This window comes from Hyla sarda, chromosome 6 (assembly GCF_029499605.1).
Source record: "Hyla sarda isolate aHylSar1 chromosome 6, aHylSar1.hap1, whole genome shotgun sequence".
NCBI lineage: Eukaryota > Metazoa > Chordata > Amphibia > Anura > Hylidae > Hyla > Hyla sarda.
Window position 1 is genome coordinate 116,124,583 of NC_079194.1, and position 8,162 is coordinate 116,132,744.

Consider the following 8,162-nt stretch of genomic DNA (forward strand, 5'->3'; position numbering starts at 1 on the left):
GCATCCTGGGCTCTCCGAAACAAGGCCTCGGCCTCGCAGATCTGTAAAGCGGCCACTTGGTCGTCTTTGCACACTTTTTCGAAATTCTATCAGGTTCATACCTTTGCATCGGCTGATGCTAGTCAGGGCCGTAAGGTGTTGCAGGCGGCGGTGGTACAGCCGACTGCCTGACCTTTTCATTCTCTGCCCACCCAAGGGACGGCTTTGATACGTCCCAGAGTCTGTGTCCCCCAATGGAGCCGATAGAGAAAAGGAGATTTTTTAGACTTACCGTAAAATCTTTCTCGAAGGATCCATTGGGGGACACAGCTCCCGCCCCTTTTCTGGGGTTCCTTTTCGGTTATCTGTCCGAGGGAGAGTTCAGTTATTGTTTCTTCGGGTTCTCAGACAGTTCATGTTTTTTTTTCCTTTGACCTGTCGGTCTCCTCCTATTGCTCTGAGACTAAACTGAATTGCTCAGTGGCCTGGAGGCAGGTATATCCTTCTGCGAGGAGCTGACTTTTTGGTTACCATAGTGTCAACTTCCTAGAGACATAAGCATATACCCAGAGTCTGTGTCCCCCAATGGATCCTTCGAGAGAGATTTTACGGTAAGTCTAAAAAATCTCCTTTTCCCAGCCAGGTTTGCAGGCGGGGCTTAAACATTTCCTCTCTGATTGGTGTACACGTCAGGGATGTCATTGGTAAATGCCCCTTTTACTCTTGTTTCCATTAACATCTCGCACTTGGACTGCGGGTTAGACGTAAGGGTCAAGTGATCAAATGATGTCATGACCATTGTAAGAGCAGTTACAAAAAGACCTAAAGGCCTGTGACTGTGTACTCTGAGAACCGCTGCGCTCTGTCTGCGTAATCACCAGCTTGTCATACACTAGAAGGGGAACATGCTATGGTTGGAGTATCAAGCCACGCCTCTACTTTAAGCCATGCCTGCCGTGATTATTGGCGGGTAATTCCCTTAGCCGAGAGGGCAGTTTTTGGCCGACATTTCTATGCATCCCGTTCTATGCATGTTGGCACCCCTGAAAGTTTTCTTGAAAATGAAGTAACACATGTTTTGCTATACACATGTTTATTCCCTTTGTGTGTATTGGAACCAAACCAAAAGGAGGAAAAAAGAAAATTGGACATAATGTCACACCAAACTCCAAAAATGGGCTGGACAAAATCCTTGGCACCCTGAACTTAATATTTGGTTGCACATCCTTTGGAAAAAATAACTGAAGTCATTCGCTTCCTGTAACCATCAATAAGCTTCTTACACCTCTCAGCCAGAATGTTGGACCACTCTTGCTTTGCAAACTGCTCCAGGTCTCTCTTATTGAAAGGACACCTTTTCCAATCAGCAATTTTAAGATCTCTCCACAGGTGTTAAATGGGATTTAGATCTGGACTCATTGCTGGCCACTTCAGAACTCTCCAGTGCTTTGTTGCCATCCATTTCTGGGTGCTTTTTGACCTAGGTTTGGGGTCCTTGTCCTGCTGGAAGACCCAAGATCTTGGAAGCAAACCCAGCTTTCGGACACTGGTCTCTGCAGTGCGACCCAAAACCCATTGGTTATCCTCAAATTTTATGATGCCTTGCACACATTCAAGGCACAGAGTGCCAGAGGTGTCCTGCGTTGATACCTTTCATCAATTTTTCTCTTCCATTGCCATGGGTTGCAAACTTCTTGATAATGTTGCGCACTGTGGACAAAGGCAAATCTAGATCTCTGGAGATGGACTTGTAACCTTGAGATTGTTGATATTTTTCCACAATTTTGGTTCTCTTCTCCTCTTTCTGTTGTCCATCCTTAATGTGGCACACAGACACACCATGCAAAGACTAAGTGAACTCCTCTCCTTTTTATGTGCTTTCAGGTGTGATTTTTTTATTTTGTTTTTTTTTATTGCCCACGCCTGTTACTTGCCCCAGGTGAGTTTAAAGGAACATCACATGCTTGAAACAATCTTATTTTTCCACAATTTTGAAAGGGTGCCAATCATTTTTGTCCAGCCCATTTTTGGCATTTGGTGTGACATTATGTCCAATTTGCTTTTTTTTCCTCCCTTTTTTGGTTTAGTTCCAATACACACAAAGGGAATACACATGTGTATTACAAAACGTGTTACTGAAATCCTTTTCTGTGAGAAATATTCATCATTTCAGGGGCCAACATTTAAGACCATGACTGTGTGTGTGTGTATGTATGTATTGTGAGAAGGTGAAAGGCAACGTGGTGGATGGGCATTATGTGTCAATAGAGATGAGTGAACTTAAAGTAAATTTGATTCGTCACAAACTTCTCGGCTCGGCAGTTGATGACTTATCCTGCATAAATTAGTTCAGCTTTCAGGTGCTCCGGTGGGCTGGAAAAGGTGGATATGTTCTTAGGAAAGAGTCTCCTAGGACTGTATCCACCTTTTCCAGCCCACCGGAGCACCTGAAAGCTGAACTATTTTATGCAGGATAAGTCATCAACTGCCGAGCCGAGAAGTTCGCGCCGAATCGAATTTACTGCAAGTTCGCTCATCTCTGTGTTACCAAGGCTCTGTGTTCCTGGCTTTGGTGAAGTAAGAGCCGGTATTTATTCAGTGTTTGTCTTGCAATGCAATCTGACACTGTGGCCATAGTATGGCTGGAAGGCCAATCCGGGACTGCTCTTACTGGGAATGACGAAGTGCAGGATGGTGGTCATTCCCCACAATCCAGGCCGCCTTTTGTTGGCCTTAAAGGCAACCTGTTTTACCCGCTGAGAGGGATTTGCTTGTATGTGGACAACTTTCCTGCATTTGCTCCACAGTTGGAAGCTGTGAACAGTCTCCCTGGAGGCCTGGAAAAGGCTTGCTTGAAGTGCTGTGAAGTCGGAGGAAATTTTGGGTACCTGGAGTCGGAGTCTGAGTCGGCCAACAATGCTCCGACTCCTACTAAATTTTGATTGGAATTTAAAAAAGCAAGTTTAAATGTCCCAATTCACAAAAAGTTATAATTAATGACTTCTCTACTGTGAGAATAAAGACCAGTGCATGCAGTGCCTCACGTAACCACAAAACCAACACGTTAAGTGACCGTGAAGCATGCTTTTCATGTGCTTTACTATATGGCACGCAATGCACAATTAGGAGCGGGAATACTTATACTTTCCATAGTGTTGTGTTCTGCTGTTACAGGGAACCCATGGGTAACCTAGCCTCTCACTGATAAGGGATTAAGTAAATATGTTTTTTGCAGGACTAGAGACACTTGAACTATTGATCCTCCATTCCCTTCACTTATACAAGACTGAAGCTGTAAACCATTGGAAAACTGCTGTCATTCAGCAAAAGGCTATATATACTTGTAAACTCCGATTGTTAGCTTAAACTATAAACATGACTATGGGATTCTACTAGGGAAATCATGTTTTATAGTAAAGGCCCCTTTCTGGATCCTCCCACTGCCCTATCCTCAGCAGAAGATCAGCAGCTTCTGCCCAACTACCTCTCTCTGCTAGAAGAGCTTAGAAGAACTTGGTGGAACAGCTTCTTGGATTCAACTGTAAGTGTTTAGATTTATTTTAAAACCTGCATGCCTGTATAATGAAGAATTGTGTGTCTTGAAGGGTTCTGTGTCCTGATCAGCTGATGAAAGTGCTGAGTCAGCAGAGCTGCCAGCACAGACACTGTGATTGGTTGATGGGAGGGTGTGTGCAGTCTCACTCTGCTCCCTGCACAGATCAATTCTTCATTACACCTGCTTGTCTGTATGAGGGAAGACTTGTTTCTTGAAGAAACTGCATAGCTGTCCCTGCTGGTATGTATGAGGGAAGACGTGTACATGTTTCTGGAAGAAACTGTCTATCCTAGGTTTGTAAGTGTGGTGCAGGGATGTATGAATGTTTATATATAGTGCAGATTGTTTTTATGCTCTGAGTACTAAAATGTAGGCTCTGTGTGTGTGTGTTCAGTACATGTCTGTGCATGTTTTTCTGTATAGGACAAATCATGTCTAGGTTTAGTGCTGGGATATATAGCTTATTTGTTTGTATAAAGCCATGTATGTACAACTTACAAGACAGTGTATGTTGATATTAAAAATCTAATTATCTGCCAGTTAGTATAACATATTTTATATTTTAGGGAAAGAGGCATCCTAAACAATGGCAAAAAGACTTCTAACAACAAACACAACAAAGTCTACAGTTTATGAGCACTTTGCATTATCAAGTGATGGAAAACATTACGTGTGCCAATGTATTAGAAAAGATGATGATGGTGAAAAACAATGTGGTGCAAAAATTAGCAGTTTCAGTGGGCCTGATAAAAATGCACCTACAAGAGCATCAAATTTGAAAAGACACTTAGTGTTTTCATCCCAAAGTGTTAGAAGCCATGAATGAGAAAGATAGCAATGAAAACATTGCATCTACTTCTGTGACAAAAAAACGTTCAGAAATCTACTGGAGAACCATCACAAATAAGAAAATTCTTTATATCTGACAGTTACCATAAGGATGACACCAGAAAAATTCAAACACCACATTATTGAAATGGTGGTAAAGAATAGTGTACCACTATCCTTCTTTTCACAGACAGCCTTTTTAGGCCTAAATGGAGAAATGGCAAAAAAAACTTGGTGTTTCTCTGGAAAGAGAAAGTAGAAGGAAACTTATAATTGAGGAGGCCAAATGTAAAAAAGAACTACAGAAAGTTCTGAAAGGACGTTTTGTCTTCCTTAAAAATGGATGCATGGACACGTCACAGAGTCAATTATTTTGCTATTAATGTTAGATTTGTGGATGAAAATAACAATACAATAACAGGCACTTAGGCACATCACACCAGTGATTACCTTCAGAAGTTAGTGGAGGGTATTCTAAAAGATTTTGAAATTAAAAAGGAACAGATTTTATGTGTTGTGACAGATAACGCTTCTAACATGTGGAGCACAATTGAGAAGATGAACGCAGATGAAAGTAACAAACGGATATTAGAGTTAGTGGAAGAAATCTCTGCAAGTATGGGAGAAAGTTTAGAAACTGAAGAGAATGCTGACGTTTTTTTAGACAACTTTGTTGAAGAAGCATTGAAGCTTGCTACTATTCATCATATGCGATGTGCTGTTCATACACTGCAACTTGCCATAAGAGATGGATTAAAAGATCGCCATGCAGCTACACGAATTGGCAAATTACGGCAAGTAACTGTTGCAGCCAGGGTCCCGAAAACAGATGCAATTTTGAAGACGTGCAGGAAAAGAGCCATTTTGGATCAAACATCTCGCTGGGGAACCACTTATTTAATGGTGAAGCGTTTGCTTGAACTTAGACTTCATAGAAGAAATGGACAATGAAAATATTGCTTTAACTGAAAGCCAGTGGACACAAACAAAAGAGCTGGAGAACCTTCTTTCTCACCCCTTCACTGTCACCAAGAGGTTGCAATGTGACGATCTAACCCCGGGTAAATTCCTCTTGGAATGGAAGAGCCTGTTATATTGCCTGAACAAAAATGGAGGGTTAATAGCTGAGGGCATTGCATCTTCAATGATGAAAAGAGTCTTTTGCTGGAAAATGAAATCCTGTTAGCGGCTATTTATGTCAACCCAATGAGCCAACTTTTGTTGAACAGTGAACAGACTGCTACTGGGAAAAAGGCCCTCTATGATGTAGCAGTTCGCATGAAGGGATTACGACCTGAAATACCTCCACAGGAGGATGAAGTTCTTTTAAGCAATAGTGGTAACTCAGGGTCATCTTCTTCAAACGAATAATTAGACTTTGATTCCTTCTTAGACAAAATGGAAGTTGCTAAAGGAAAGCGACATCGCATAACCGTTACAGAACCAGTAAATGTCCAAATAAAAAAATTCCAACAGGAGTTTTATAAAGCACTAAAAGAAGTTAAAAAGTATGATCGCTCATCAAAACTTACTGAAGAAGAAGCCATCCTTGTTTATCCAGAGATCGTTAGTGATGTGGCCAGAATAGATACTGCAATGCCACCCACCCAAGTCAGTGTCGAAAGATTTTTTTCAGCCCTAAAAATAATAGTCTGACTTAAGAGCCTCTATGAAAGAGGATCTGGCAGAGGCAATTCTCTTCCTTTGAGCTCTACATTGAATTGATTTGCATTTGTTAAGCCTATAACTACATTTCAAGATTAATATACACCATTTCTAGGTTTTACAGATTTTGTTTTTGGTTCATATAGATAACCTTTTTGTTTTTGTTCAAAAATACAAACCACATTATTTGGTTGTTTTAGAACTGGTAAAGTTCCTGTTACTGATGTTTATGCCTGCTGCTACTATCCAGCCACTTGATTAATAATATTAATTTTAAAAAATTAATTAAAAAAAAATGTTTTCATTGTGTTTGTCTTTTGCTTAAACTGTTCAATACAGTAGACTGTTGGCTTCCCAGCCAGTAGTCCTGTGGTAATGACATGTATGTTGCCTTTCTTTCCTTCAAGGAATGTATAAAATACATTCGCATATTAATACAGAGGAGTCGGGGAGTCAGAAGTACAAAAAACTGAGGAGTCTGAGTCGGAACATTTATCTACCGACTCCACAGCCCTGCTTGCTTGATGCCGCATGGCGTGGCCCCAGGTGTGAACAAACACCTAAGGAATACAGGTGGGCTTTTGTTACGTTTCTTTGGTTCTGCATTTAAAGACTGTTTGCTGTGTGCCAAGTGTGAATAAAACATTGAACTTTGATTTGAAAAGCACTGTTTCCTTGCCTCTATACTGCAACCGCACCTATTTGCAAGAGCGTCATCACAGGAGAAATATATATATATATATATATATATATATATATATATATATATATATATATAATTATAAATTTTATAACCCAAGTGGCATATATTTAAGGATTCCATCTGATACAGTGAAGGGATAAAAAGTATTTTATCCCCTGCTAATTTTGTACGTTTGCCCACTGACAAATTATTCAATTTTTATGATAGGTTTATTTGAACAGTGGGAGACTGAAAAAATTCCAGAAATCCAGAAAAACTTCTTTCAAATAAGTTATGAATTGATTTGCATTTTATTCAGTGATATTATTTGATCCCCTATCCATTAGCAATATTTCTGGCTCCCAGGTGTCTTTTATACAGGAAAAATGGCCTTGTCTTTTTTCTGTCTTTTATACAGTCAATGAGTAAAAGTTTGGGAGACACTCAACATGGAATGGTGTTAAAAGCTTTTCCTTATCGGTCGGTATGCAAAAGGCACATCAAGCAGGGAATAGCTAGAATGTTATACAACACAGATGTGAAGTAGGTATCTACATACTGTATGGGATTTGAGCACCCCTAGAATTCATGTGTTTTCCCTAATAGTGCCCTCACTGCCGTGCTTTCTCAGGTGGACTCTAAATATGCATTAATTGCCAACAGTTTTGCCTGCTGCACTCAAGTGAGTTCTATTAATCTCAGCTTGTTACCTGTTTAAAAGACACCTATCCACAGAAGCAATCAGTCAACCCAATTTCAAACGCTCCACCATGGCCAAGACAAAAGAGCTGTCCAAGGATTTCAGAGACAAGATTGTACACCTACACAAGGCTGGAATTGGCTAAAAGACCATTGTAAAGAAGTTTAGTGAGAATATTACAACAGTTGGTGCGATTATTCGCAAATAGAAGAAAGATGCATGTCAAACTCCCTCAGTTGGAGGCTCCATGCAATGTCTCACCTCATGGCATTTTAATAATCGTGAGGAATCAGCCCAGAACTACGTTGGAGGATCATATCAGTGATGTCAAGGCAGCTGAGACCACAGTCAACAAGAAAACAATTGTTAATGCACTACTCGGTGAAGGACTGAAATTCTGCAGTGCCCACAAGGTCCCTATTCTCAAGAAAGCACCTCTACAGTCATGTCTGAAGTTTGTCAATGAACATACGATTGATTCAGAGCTTCATTGGCAAACTGTTGTATGTGGGAAAATCCTTACGAACCATAATCATGCAATGATATTTAAGAATTGGAGCACTCATCACGTGGGTGATTGCCACAGGTGTCTAGTTGTTTCTCAATTTAATGCAAATGTGACAGAAACCTCTAGGTAATCCTTAAAGGCAGGAGGGTTTAGCACTTGAATGTTAAATAAAATCCTTAATATCACAATTTGATAACTATTTTAGTATAAACCAAATGGTCACTCATGTATAACATGCATTGCA